This window comes from Megascapheus bottae, chromosome 3, assembly GCF_031878675.1.
Source record: "Megascapheus bottae isolate mThoBot1 chromosome 3, mThoBot2.hap1, whole genome shotgun sequence".
NCBI classification, from domain to species: Eukaryota; Metazoa; Chordata; class Mammalia; order Rodentia; family Geomyidae; genus Megascapheus; species Megascapheus bottae.
This window is the reverse complement of record NC_143511.1, coordinates 1389108-1402304: the sequence shown is the minus strand read 5'-3', so window position 1 is coordinate 1402304 and position 13197 is coordinate 1389108. Positions and strand designations below refer to the sequence as shown.

The window sequence follows — 13197 nt, the reverse complement described above, 5'->3', positions numbered from 1 at the left end:
CTGTGCCCTTCTTAAGATGAACATGTCTATTTGCAAACAAAATTGGACGAAGAGGTAATCAAGAGGCACTCAATAGATTAACGAGGAGCTAAATAACTTCACGGCATCACTGTATAAGTCCCTACTCTTTCCTGAAAATTGTGATAACCACTCCTCTCAGTGTGGCACAAAGATGCCCAAAGTGTCCACATAGGAGCTACAACTTAAAACTGAACAGGGCTCTTATTGTGTGTTTTCTTGGTGTCCTTTTGGTGAGTAAGTTCTCCAAACCTGGGAGAAACGTAGTTGCCTTGACCTGATAATAGTCTTTTCACTGCTGTTGTTTTAAGGATTCTGTGTTGATGGAGCGTTAGATTTTTATACAGGGTTTGAAAAGTGGAAACGAGTGATGTCCCATAGGTGGAGAAACTAAAATCATATCATGAATATGTATATTTAGCCAAATGAATCTCCAGTCCTTCCAGGATAAGAGAAATTGAGTTTTTCCGACTCCTTAAAAAAATAACTTATTTTTGTCTCATTGTGAGCTGATGCCAGATTCAATATTGGCCTCTGTACCTGGCTAGTTAGACATTCTGGAGTGAAAATAGCTAGATCAGTATCAATAAATTGAGTCCGTGCTCAGGGCCGAGGCATAGCTTCCAATGTGGCATTGTGGTGATGTCCCAAGTACCCGTTTTGCCTTCACTGTAGTGATGGCTTATGACAGAGCGTGGCTGAGGTCAGTGGACCTGAAGGTTCAGTGTCTGTGCTGGGATGGATGCTCTCTGAAGGACACTAACATGTCAGACCAGCCATCAGTTTATTTCCTTTGGGCTTCATATCTATTCTTTTTTAAAAGTAAATATTTGTTTTAGAGAAATTTTACATCTGTGGAATAATTGCAAAGGTAATACAGAGAAGTCTCATATAACTTCCAGCCAGAGTTTCCTGCTTTAAACATTTTACAATAGCATAGTACTTTTGTTGTAAACCATGAACCGACATATTATAGTTAACTGATATCTATACTTCATTTAATCTCCTTGGCTTTTCCTGGATTTTCTTTCCCAGACCAGTGTCTCATCTAGGTTATCATTCACATTGGGTATCCACATCTCTTCGCCTGTCTAGATGTCACCATTTACTCACACTTTCCTTATTTCTGCTGGCATAAATGAATACTTGTAATTTTTTTTGTGGAATGCTTTTTCCCTGAAATTCATTTGAAATTTTGATCATGAGTTAACTTGTATAATTTGATTTGGAGGAGAAGTCCGTAGAAGATAAGAACTCTCTGTATCACAGTATTTTGTTTGGGGGATATGTGTATTTGTGTGTGTGTGTGTGTGTGTGCACATGCATGCGAGCACGCTGATCCTAAGGCTTGAACTCAGGGCCTGGTAGTTGTCACTGAGCTTTTTTGCTTAAGTGATATACCATTTGAGATATCTCTATTATTTTGCATTGTAAAAAATGGTTAAGTGGAGGTAAGAATCTCACAGGCTTTCTTCCCAGGACTGAGATCTCAGCCTCCTGAGTAGCCAATATCAGTGGCATGAGCCCATCAGTCTTTAAATGATTTATTCTACCAACTTGACTTATTCTTGTTGGTGTTAACCTTGATCACCTGCCTTGGAATGATATTAGTCAGATTTCTGCATTATAAGTTGTTCATTTATTCTTCTCTTTCCAAATTCTTTCTCCTCGAGGGTGGCAGATTTATATAGATTATTCAGAAGTTTACTGTAGGGGAGAAACTATATCATTTCTCCTATATATTATTCAGTCAATTTTTTATGTCAATATGGTATCATGGGTATTCATTTTCTACCCTGGGCAATAACTCAGTAGCACTGTGCTTGTTTTGTTGCTCATATCACTCTGGCTCTTTCTGATCTCGATCAGCTTGACACAGCTCATCATTGTGTCTATGTTACCTTGTCAATGTCCTGCCCTAGTCCTAGGACCACTTATTCTCCAAGAATCCATGCTTCCTTTTATTGTTGTTTAAAGGTTCACCTAGCTAATCAAGGATGTTTTTGCAGATATTGATACAGATACATAGATATAGATATAGCCTGTTATACTTTCCCATGTGTATAAACACATCTACAATTTTCTTTGTATATAACCACGTCTCTGCATTGAGTCAAACCTAATCCATACTGATTGTCTCCAAATCCAACCAATTAGCATCTGGGAATATTTTCTCTCCTCCCTGTATATTTCTGTAAGTTCTAACAGTGAGAACTCCGACTCCACCATTCATTTATTTAATTGTCTGCATACAGCACACATGTCTAGTCATTTTTGAATCGTTAGTGCAAAGCCTCATGGAAAACCATGTCATAGTGATTGTAGGCAGTGCTTTTGGTCATTTCTCTTACAGACTCCTTTCATTTCCCATGTGAATTAAATCAGTGTTTTATCCCTCTAAATCCATTCTTCTTTATCCCATTTATGAGACTAAAGCTGTCAGCCATTAAGAGTTGATGGCAGAAGGATACTGCAGAGAATTAGAAAGATGCTGAAAGGGAAAAGACTTCTGTTCCTGCTTTGAGTGTGCTCATCTTTACCTGTTCTTATGACAGTGTGACAGATAGCAATAGGCAAGATGCCCAACCATGCTTACCTTCCCAGCATGTTCTGCAAACAGGATGAGCCACATGATCACTAACAGTGAAGTCACACAGGACTGCTGTCTCAGAAGGGGGGCTCTAGTTTTCTAATGCTTACTCGATACTATCTTAACAATTTCTTGTAAGTAAAATTCACTGGGACAATGGAATACACCTGAGAGCAGAAGCCATAACCAGATGACAACAAACGCTTGAGCTTAGTGGACAGCCTGAGTGGAGGCATTAGCCTGACCAGTTGGTACTTGCAGACCTACAATAGGCAGGAAGGTACCCCTGAAATGGGACAAAAACAACAAAAGAAGGAGCATCCATAAGGACAACCACAGCCCTACAGGAGAGAAAAGATACCTCATGGTTGCATTGCTGGCATCTGTCACAAGGGACCAGCTAGCCTAACATCCCTAGGGGCTTTCCAGTGGCTTTAGCATACATATTAACAGCAGAACAGGAATTTCCTGTGTTCAATAATGAATACTGAGTAAATTAAAAGCACCTATGTAGGCATTTCAAAACGTACCAGTTGTTGAAATTGCCTGAAGAATCCGTGTCCCTTTTTATTCTCCTTTGAAATATATTTTTATTATCTTCAAGTAGTTGTACAAAGGAGTTGCCATTCAACAAAGCAGTTTATTAATACAACTCCTCTTCGTCACTATCACCCTTAAAAAAAGAATTTATGATCTCTGATTTTGAGATTCTAGACAACTGGAAGAATATGGAAATTAAATTTAAAGATCACTGCCCTCAACAGAAAAAAATAGCATTTTCTGAGAAATTTCCAATGAACCAATTATTAACAAGAAAGGCAATGTTTAAATTAATATCTTATTTTCTTAAAATGTATGCATAAAATATTTAGCAGACATCACAAATTATACACAAACCAGGAAGTAATTTTAGTTTATTGTACAAACTTCACAAATTACAGGAAATGTCAAAAGTATTAAAATGCCATTTATAAATTTACACTTGAAATTAAATTAAGACAAATAAGTGTTTCACATAAAGAGTTAAATCATTTTAGAAAAAAAAGATTTCAAATCACACTCCAGAAGTACTAAAACTTATATTTCAAAATAATTTGTCAGAAATTTATCTTGAGCTTGTCACAGCCTATAATGCACTATCTTAAGAACTCCCTGACAGTTGCATTAGCGGAAAGATCCTTCTCAAAATTGAGAATTATTTATGATTTTGCATTGGTAAGAGCAATTAATAATTGCATTCAATTATAACCTTGAAAACAAAACTGCTAAATTTTTATGGATTTGAAGAAAAGTTAGAGATATCTCATGATAATTAAACAGAATAATAAATTATTATTTTTGTGGTACTTAGGATATTAACTTTTATATTTACAAATTTATTGTTCTTACATTGTGCAACTAATAATTTTTTAATCTCTGCACTGTAGTGCCTTGAACTGTTTCCCTTGGCTCATTGACCAAGTTGTCTATAATTTTTTTGTGTGCGTGTGTGTATGCCAGACTGGAAGCTTGTCTTTTTTTAAACCTTTTTTTTAATATTGTAATTAATAGAGGGATTACAGTTATATTTGCCAAATAGAATCAGCATTACTTCACACGCATTGATACCCATTCTCATTTTTTTGTTCCCATTTCCCTCCTCCTACCCCGTCTCCTCATCTTTTCCCCACCCTCATCCCTTTCCTATTTCAAATAAACAAATAGATAGATAGATAGATAGATAGATAGATAGTTATACACAGAGAGAAAGAGAGAGAGAGAGAGAGAGAGAGAGAGAGAGAGAGAGAGAGAGAGAGAGAGAGAGAGAGAGATACAATATACCAATAACAAGGTAAGACACTGTAACAATATGAGAATAATCAAGGGACAACAAAAGAGATGAGATGAGAAATAACATAATGTATTAAGAACAATAATCATACATTATGAAGCTCTTGTTTCCATATCCTGGAAGTCCTTTCATTTAGGCTCATCCTATATGGCCTTATGTATCTAGGTTTTGCCCTTTTGTAATCCTTTGCTAGCAGAGTCCAAGGTTTGTATGACTTACTACAAATGAGGGAAACCATTGAGCCTATGCTCCTTTGAGTCTGATTTACTTCACTTACTATGATTTTTTCCAAGTCTTTCCATTTCTTTATAAATGGGGCGATGCCATTCTTTCTGACAGCAGCATAGAATTCCATTGTGTATAAATACCACATCTTGTTGATCCACTCATCTACTGAGGGGCATCTGGGTTGGTTCCATATCTTTGCTATGGTAAATAGTGCTGCAACGAACATCGTTGTGCTGGTGGATTTAATTTGTCCTTGTTTCTGGACGATTCTGCACTTGTCCCCACAAATAATGGGACTAACCTAGTAGGTGACTTTCCAACTAAAGGATGGTCTCTTACTTCTTATCTATAGCTCCTCAGTCAGCTTTTTCACTCACATGCCCCAGTAGGTCTTAAAATGGGTCCCTTTCCAACTGCATTTCTCCCTTTGATACTTTGCCACATCTCTAGAGGTACTGACTTCTATTTATTCTTCTTCTTACTCCTTGGAATTTTTAGTAGTTTCATCCCCTAGCAATTATCTTCCTATTACTAGTTAATACTGATTTATGTTAACTTTCCATGTTGGAAATACCATGTAGCTTCTGTCTGCAGAAGGGACAATGACTAAAATATACATGCTATGGACATCCATGAATGTGCTTGTGAAGTGGCTCCTGAAGTGATTAGTCCCCAGGTGATAGATCGAAACGCTGTGAACTGACGGCATCACTTCTTAAGGATTGGGTCTTAGATTCCTGCTTCCATAATATGATGGGGCTGTTGGCAAGGACAGGAGGCCCAGTTGGAAGGCATAGGTCACAGAGAGCATATTTCTAAAGAATCTGTTCCCTGATTCTCATACTTTTCCTCCCTTCCTCTCTTCCTTCCTCTTCCTTCTCCCACCCCTCCTCTGTCTCTGTCTCTCCTTGCTGGTTAAGAGATGAGCATGTCCTTCTCCTGTGGTGTTCTGCCTCATCACGGCCCGGAAACAAGGAAACTAGTCCTGAGCTAAAACACTTAGTAATAATATGAGGTTCTGAGTGAAAGCTGGAGGAGGAGGAGGAGGAGGAGGAGGAGGAGGAGGAGGAGGAGGAGGAGGAGGAAGAGGAGGAGGAGCAGGAGGAGGAGGTAGAGGAGAAGAAGGCCTTGAGTTCAAGCAGAAGGAGGAAGAAGAGGATTCAACTCCAAAATCCACCTTAGCACTTGAGAGAGTTGACATGTGCCTGCAGTCTCAACACAGCTCATCACAGGCAGACTACAAAGAGTTGGCCTGAGTTGGTCTGTGGTAGCGAGGTTTATGCTGTCATCAATTTTAGAATAATTATATATGCATGTAAGACACCTTGGAAAGAGGTGTTTTGTTGGAACTGCAGGGGTCCTTTGGCAATGTATCACTTTCTGCCTATAAAATCAGATATGGCATAAGAAAAAGCCGATAAGCTTTTAGCTGACACCGGAAAATTCTAGGCACATAAGAAAATAGAACCTTATCTTGTAAAACTACACAACCCAGGGTCTAATTCATGTGTACATACATTAAGAATCCTCTTGCTTGTTTTTGAGCCATCTAGAGACTCTTTAGTTTTAAAAATTTCCAATTCAACCATACTCTTTCTTCTTGTCCACTTATTGCATGCAGGAAGCAATCACTCAAATTCCATATTCATTTTTTAAAAATGTTATCATCTGAGTGATGTATTTTAAAAATGTTAGCATTTGGGTGATGTATAGAGGGGTTAAAGTTACATTCGTAAGGTAGTGAATACATTGCTTCTTGAACATTGTTAGCCCTTCCCATGTTTTGTTCCTACTTTCCCTCCTCCACAACCTCCCAAGTTGTAAAATTCACCTCCAACATGTTGTCTTATGAATATCACTGTTACACTGAGGTATTGGTGATTAAGGTCAAGGGGAGTGGTGAAGATGAATGGAGAAAGGAAGGGGAGGGGAAGGCAGTGACAATATTTAATGCATTTATGTAAACATTGAACAAGAAAAATTGAGGTTATGGGGAGAGAGAGGGGAGAAATGGAGAATTATGAAAGGGATGGCATTGATCAAGTTGTATTGATCTCATAACCTCATATGTGTACTCATCGTCTTTGTAACTGCTGATTAAATGGGTCTTTCAAAAAAAATCCTTTTAAACAACTACTGGAAGATAATTTAAAAATCTGCTATGAAAACATAGTCAAGGACAAGCTAACAAGTTCCGATCTATGGGTGAAGCTTTGTTCCTTTACTAAAGCAGCCTGATGATGATACAAGAATGTAGACTCCAGTATCTCTCCAGTGGGCCTGTTCACTCTCAAGTGTACGATGGTGCCACACAACCCCAAATAATCTCTCACTCCATTCTAACATGATATCTCCTAGAAAGGTATGGACACTGTCCACCTTCGAGGAGATGAGGAGACAATGGGAAAAGATGATTTTACTATTCCGGTTCCCTTCTGCTACAAAAAATTGCCCAGTGACACAAGTTGGAATAGACTTTCTACGTCTTATTTCAATTTTCCAAAAACATTTCATTTGAATCAGTCATCTGGGGTCTTCATGGCAGGCAGGTGAAAGAAATGGAATACTCAGCTTATGAGACACATAGATCTCAGAGAGAGAGAGAGAGGGGGGGGGGGGGAGGGAGGGAGGGAGGGAGGGAGGGAGGGAGGGAGGGAGGGAGGGAGGGAGGGAGGGAGGGAGGGAGAGAGAGCGCACAAGGATTTGACTGTTCTTGTCTGTGCTCCTGGAGTGAGTGGGTCTGAGAAGCACTTGTCACCATGAGGAGGCATAGGTATGAGGAAGCACATCAGAGGGCAGAAGCACGAATGGAAAGTGGAAGGAGGTGTGTATAAGGTATGAGAAAGTGAGAAAGTTGTAGTCATTTCCCCCCTTTTATAGGCTCTCTCCAGGATCTTTATTTTCTGTGGCTAGCTCTTGATTTCCCAATGTGGTTTACTTCTAGATATGGTTAATGACTGCAGAAACTCAACCAGATGGCCTGGATGACTTCATTTACTCTCTCTTTTTGGGAAAACAATGGAAAGAAATCTCAACCATTCGTTCCCTTGCAGGCAAGGAGTGTGCACTGACTGCTTCTGAAAATGCGAAGAGGCACATGCTTATTGTGTGCCTGAGAACTCTAGGGAACTCACACACATTCTACTTCTCCATTTTATTTGGGAACATCAGGAATTAATCGTACACCTTGCTGAAGTGGGGGGAAGCATATTGTATATTCCAAGTATCAAGGTGGTTCTTTCAGAATTGGAATATGTAGCTGACATAGAGAAAATACTTTCAAGATGTTGTGGGAGAAACAAAGGCCTTTAAGACTCCAGAACTTTTGAACTCACTATTATTTCCCACCTGCATGCTTTCTGATCTCTGTGGGGTAGAATTTGGCTATTATTTCTTAGAGACTATAACACAGACATCCTTTCCATATCCATATTGTAAACGGAGTTTCCATGAATGGTACAGAAATAAAGCAGGGAGAAAAGACATGAACTCTTCCTAAGGGTTCCAACATAGTTACAGATAGAGGTGTATCAAAGGGGCCTCAGAGACCCTCAGTCTTCTCCACATGAAAAGGCAGCCTTATTGCTCCTCCTGTCTCATCCACACTGGATCCCAAGGTGAGTCCAGCATAAACACGGGTCTTCTCTACCAGCACAGAGGTGCTCTGATACCCGGTACAGAAGAGGAAGATAAAGAATGGACAGGACATTTGTAGTCATGCTTGTTACCTTTTCATCTTAACCCTTACTTGGTGTCCTAATTTCCCCATTTGTGAAGTGGGACTGGCAATATCCATGTCAAATGGCTAAGCTTATTATTCAACAAAAATAAAGATCGGACGTTTCATAAATTCACTTGTGGTTCATTCCATCAGGGTTGATCATCTACATTTTCTAAAGTAATATTTATATGAAGTCCTCAGAACTATTTGTGGAATAAATGAGCCATCTTGTTATTTCCCATTTTTCTATTAAAGTCACTCTATAAATAAGATAAAATGGAATCTTCTCTATCAGGGTAAAGACATGGACTTAGCTAAGACAAACCATTACCAAGGTGTCAGGTGTTTTAGATTCATGTATTCTACATTTTGCTGGTACAAATACGAACAGATGGAAAACGACATGAGGAAAAGTCTCGCGAAGCTGAACTTACATACATTCCTTGAGACTCAGCAACTCCACCCCCACATCCCTAAGAATGTACCTTTGAATATAAAGCTACTTTGTTAGCCATCCATTACTGTAACAAAAATCTACTATAAGACAACTGCTAAAATAAAAGGATTTTTGGCTGATGTTTAAATCCATGGTTAAGCTCTTGGTTTCATTGTTTTGTGGCCTATGTTGAGAAGGTATACTAGAGAAGGAAGATATAACATCATAAAGCTATTCAACTACTAACCAAGAATTTAAAAAGAGAAGTTAAAGTCTCTTAATTGCTTTTAAGGGCATACCCCCCCCCACACCCGGGACCTAAAATCTTCTATTAATTCTCATTCTCTGAAAGTTCCATTAACTCCCAATAATACTACAGGCTGGAGACTAACACATAAGCCTTTGTGGAAATATTCCAGATCCAAACTAGATCACCTAACTTCATGTTTGTGAACAATAGAAAGTAGGCTAAATGTCAAGTAACAGAGATCAATATGTTCTTTGTGCATGTGTATGTGATGGTGCTGGGGTTCGAAACTCAGGGCCTAGCAGTCTGACTTTTTTTCTTCTCTCAAGCCTAGCACTTGGAGCCACACACAGCTCCACTCTCAGCTATTTAGTGGTTAATTGGAGACAAGAGTCTCACCCACGTTCCCGCTTGAGCTGTCTTCAAGCCAGGATCTTCAGATCTCAGCCTCCTTAGTAGCTAGCATTATAGGTATGAGCCATCCACACTTAGCAAGTCTTAATATAATATTTTACAGAAAATAAAATTAGTAAGAAAAGTATGTACCAGCGCATATGGCTCTTATGTCTATAATTCTGAGAAAATATTTGCTACTTAAAAATAGTTATGATATTTATAGTTTAAGTCACAGCAGTGCTATGTCTAGCTTAGAGATACAAACATATAATTTAAATATAAAGAAATTCAAGGAAGGACAAACATATTCTCAGGATACCAGTTACCACTGAGGTGAGGAGTGAGTTTGAAATCTGGCAAAAAAAAAATGCAGATGAATTTAACATAAGGAAATGTGGCTAGCCTAAGAAAGTTTGGTGTGTATCCTTATAATAGAGCATTAAAAAAAACCACTTTGGTATTTGGTTCGCTCTGCCCTCCAGCCCGGGAGTACTTGCTGGCTCTCCGCTTCTCCCCGTCCTGCTGGCACTTGCTCGCCTTCTCTTCTTTCAACATGACTGATGCCACCATGTCCTTCGTCCAGGACTTCTTGGCCGGTGGAGTGGCGGCTGCTGTCTCCAAGACTGCGCGTTAAGCTCCTGCTCCAGGTACAACATGCCAGCAAGCAAATCACCACCGATAAGCAGTACAAGGGCATTGTAGACTGTGTGGTGCGGATCCCTAAGGAACAGGGAGTTCTGTCTTTCTGGGGTGGTAACCTGGCCAATGTCATCAGATATTTCCCCACCCAAGCTCTCAACTTCGCCTTCAAGGATAAATACAAGCAGATCTTCCTGGGCGGTGTTGACAAGAAAACCCAGTTTTGGCGCTACTTTGCAGGGAATCTGGCCTCTGGAGGGGCAGCCGGGGCCACCTCCCTGTGTTTTCTGTACCCTCTTGATTTTTGCCCGTACCCGTCTAGCAGCTGATGTAGGCAAAGCTGGAGCTGAAAGAGAATTTAAAGGCCTTGGTGACTGCCTGGTAAAGATCTACAAATCCGATGGGCTTAGAGGCCTGTATCAAGGTTTCAGTATGTCTGTCTACAGGGTATTATTGTCTACCGGGCTGCCTACTTTGGAATCTATGACACCACAAAGGGAATGCTTCCAGAGCCTAAAAATCAGCTGGATGATCGCACAGTCTGTCACAGCTATTGCTGGTTTGATTTCCTATCCTATTGATGATGCAATCGGGTCTCAAAGGAACTGATATCATGTACACAGGCACACTGGACTGCTGGCGGAAGAGCGCTCGTGATGAAGGAAGCAAGGCCTTTTTCAAGGGTGCATGGTCCAATGTTCTCAGGGGAATGGGGGGAGCCTTTGTGCTTGTCTTGTATGATGAAATGAAGAAGTACACCTAAGTTGTTCACCCAGGAGTCTGATGAGCTATGTTGTATAGTCTTGAGCATTTGGGGACAGATTCTGGGCTGTTTATCATTGGCAACAATTTGCTGGTTGAAAGGGGGAAGCAATATTCACCTCACCAGTTTTGTGTTAAAGCTATTTCTATGATGATAATAAACGGACTCAACTTACGTTTTTTAATTTCAGTCACTCCTGAATAAATAAAGACATCTTTAAAAAAAAACACTTTGAACAAATCTTAAAGTTCTTCCTCTACTAAGAATGAGAGGTCATCCTATACAACTCACCTACGTCTTCATTATAAACAGATACAAACCAAGGGCAAACAAAGTGAAATGATTTACCTAAGGGTTAGGTTTTGAAATATTACTATGAGATTAGAGATCAAATTTTTCCAGGTCCCAAGCCAAAGGTTATCACACTGCCTTTTCTAATTGCCCTTGGTCCTGAGCTTTTACTCTTGTGAGTAAACCAAGACATGAAGAGAGTTCAGACTCCTGTTATGTAAACCACACATACTGGAAGTACAGAGAACAGGGATGAATGAAACCAGGAAGGCAGAATGTTCTTAAATTGTTGTTTAAGCAGTTTAACAGTTGTAAAGATTCACATCCTTAAAACTCTCAAGGAAGGAGAAATCACAATTAAGTTGAGCAGGATCATGGTAACATGTTGATAAATAAATCATCAAGCCTTTAAGTGTATAATTTCATGTACAAAGTAAGACCAAAAGTGATACCATCACTAAATATGATATCAACATGACTTTACATGTCTTACTTTAAGGTTCATACATGCTGTACAGTGAATTTATTCTCTATACTTTTAAGCTCTTCCTCTCTCAAGTTTTCATACAGATCTGGTTAGCCAAGCATGCTTTGAAACTGATGACAAGTTCATAGAGCTCTTGCTGCTTGCTCCTCCTTTCACACATTCTAATACCTTTTGGAGTTTGAGCCCAACATCTTCAATGCAAGATATAGGAGACAGAGTAATTGCTTGAGAGAAAAAAATGTGAGCATTTCCTCTTGGTCCAGTCCTCCCTTCTATCTTGGGGACATTCTTAGGCCATTTCCTTCATCCATGTGTTCATAGCTGTTGCTTCTCATGAGAATAGCATGCCACCCATCTCAGAAAACTCACCTGTGTCTCTGACTCAGAGCCACATGGCCTCACCACATCTCCCCACCACAGGGGAGAATTCAGCCTAATAGTCTGGCATGCTTGACTCCCTGCTCTAATCTCCCTGCTCACTCCATACAGTGTTTGGACTTGGTCCTTTGAAAGCCTTTATTTCTCACTTCCGTTTAATCTTTCAACAAATATATGCAAGTGAATGGGCCCCAAGTTTCCTTAGAAAACTTTCCTGGATGAAATTCATTCATACAATATAAAGCTCTTTTTCCATATCCTGGAGATCCTTTCATTTAGCCTTATCATATATGGCCTTATGTATGTAGGTTTTACACTATTCTAACTCAGTTTTTTAAAATAGTACTGTTTTACTATTTATTCATTAAGTCAAACCTCGATATACATGATACTCTTCAATTAGATTGAAATATACCTATGCCTTAAATGTAGTTTAATAAAGTATCCTGACTTCCTTCCAGCTGTGTGAATAGCTAAACAAGCTGTACTGAAGGAGAGGCATAGGTTAGTAGATTCCTTGTGGATTCTTCCTGTTAATACTGAATTTTCCTCCAGAAGGATTTAAAATGTAACAGAATTTGCAAAAATGAGCCAGCAGAATGATTCTGTCTTCTAAGAATCATTGTATTCCCTTCACATATTGCCACCAAACAGAAGATATGCATGTCTTCATCGCTATTACCAGACCACACTGCTGTCACAGAACCATGACTTACTTACGTTCATAAACCACTTGAAACCTCATGATTGATCTGATCATATTTTATATACATTTCTTTGGAACATGAAATTCTCTCAGAGTAAACAGTTAAAGGTAGTACCTCAACCTTGGTGTCTTTATTTTCAGTGTGTCAGGAGTGTCAAAAAGTGAAAAGAGCCCATTGCTCCTCTATATCTGAGAAACTCAGGTTGATTACCACTTTCTGTAAAGTGCCAATATTCATGAGGAAAATCTCTCTCCTGGACACTAAATCATCAATGCAATGTTAAAGCTGTATTGAGTATTGAGAAACAGTAGTGTGCACATGTGTGGTGAGCATGAAAGCAGACACACACACATACACACACACACATGTACGCACGCACACACACCTTCTTTCCTGAAATAAGAACTAAAGATATTCCATGGGAAGGAAACCTTTCCCTTTGATTTTTGTGTTTTTATGTCTTCC

General features: G+C 39.3%; 1 pseudogene; it reads left to right on the top strand.

Annotated features, from left to right (window-relative positions):
- The first annotated feature begins 10020 nt into the window (after positions 1-10020).
- On the top strand, positions 10021-10870 carry LOC150064773 (ADP/ATP translocase 2 pseudogene; annotated as a pseudogene).
- The last annotated feature ends 2327 nt before the right edge of the window (positions 10871-13197 follow it).